Raw genomic sequence first — 1,864 nt, 5'->3', positions numbered from 1 at the left:
ATTATCATTATGATAATTATTACCATTACAATAATAATAATAATAATTATTATTATTATTATTATTATTATTATCATTACCTTTATTATTAAGCTGTCATTATTACGATTTGCACTATTATTATTGTTTGGCAGCGGTGGTTAGTGAGTTTGTTTGTTGGTTAGCAAGATGACTCGCAAAGTTATGAACAGAGTTTTATTATTTTTTTACCAAAGGTCCCAGGAAGTTTTAATGCAATTCTTCGTGTGAATGTTTCTATTGCATCAATGCGGCTATTGCCTTGGCTGAGGTATGCGCTCTCTAAATGTTTCTAGCTATTATCATAACTATCATAATTATTTTAATTATTATCACTGTTATGATCAATATCATTATTACTATTATTAATTTTATAATTACTTTTATTAGTAATTATTTGTATATATAATCATGATTATTCTTATTATATTATTATTATTGTTGTTGTTGTTGTTAATAGTTATAATGATTGCATTTTTAATAATAAAGATAATAATAATAATTATTATATAAATAATAATAACAATAATCATAATGATAATGATAATAACAATAATGATAATGATAATAACTATAATGATTATAATGATAACGATAATAACAAGAGTAGCAATGATAATGAAAATAATAATAATATCAATGATTATGGTGATAAAGAGGATGGCGGTTATCATTGAAAATGATGGGAATATGAATAATGTCAATAATAATGCTAAACATAATGATAATAATAATAATGAAAATAATAACAATGATGGTAAAAACAATAAAACTCATAATGATGATAATAATGAAAATAATATCAATAACAAGGAAAATAATAAGAAAAACTAATAATAATGATGATGAAAATAACAATACCAGCAATAACAACAATAATGATAATATTTATGATAATAATGATAACAAAGATAACGATAATGACAATGAAGACAATGATTGCAACGACATTAATAATAAGGATGATGATTATAATAATAATAATAGTAATAATAATAATAATAACAAGAATTGTAACAAAAACAATAATAATAATAACAAAAAAATAATAATAAAATAATAATATAACAATAATAATAATAATAATAACAATAATGACAATTATAATCATGATAATAGTAATAATAATGACAACAACAACAACAACAATAATGATAGTAATAATAATGATAATAATAATAATAATAATAATAATAATAATAATAACAATAATAATAATAATGATATAAGTAAATCAATGATAATAATAATGATAATAGTAATAATAATGATGATAATAATAATAATAGTAACAGTAATAACAGTAATAATAGTAATGATAGCAATAACAATACTACTACTGCTACTACTAACAAGGATATCATTTTGTAATAACAGTACTCTTTTAACTTGTAGTAATGGATGCAGATGCTTCAGTAAATGAAGCATTACCAGTGGTAATAGCAAACGATAGAAGAATCTCATTCATAAATCTAGAAAAAAAATCAATAACAAAATAATCCTGCTTCTTGAGCATCACTGAGAGCTACAAGAAGCAATGGCAGAAGTGGTTTTATAGATATCAGGTCATAACAGCGATACTAATAGCAGTGATACATTAGTTCCAGCGGCTGTAACGGTAGTAGCCGGAGTATAAGAAATAGCAGTAACAGTACTCTCTATAAGTAGTGTATTGATAGCATTAATTATTGTAGAACTAGTAATTATTGCACAAACAGTAGGCGTACATCAATTGCAGTAAAAGTATCACACTGTACATTAGTGAGCATATAACGATGTAATAGGCATCTATGTCATTTCATGAAATTGTACCCTATTACACAGTAAAAGTGAAAGCAAATTACAT

The sequence above is a fragment of the Penaeus vannamei genome, chromosome 22 (genome assembly GCF_042767895.1).
Source record: "Penaeus vannamei isolate JL-2024 chromosome 22, ASM4276789v1, whole genome shotgun sequence".
Lineage (NCBI taxonomy): Eukaryota > Metazoa > Arthropoda > Malacostraca > Decapoda > Penaeidae > Penaeus > Penaeus vannamei.
The sequence above is the reverse complement of the archived record's forward strand: the minus strand, read 5'-3'. Positions refer to the sequence as shown.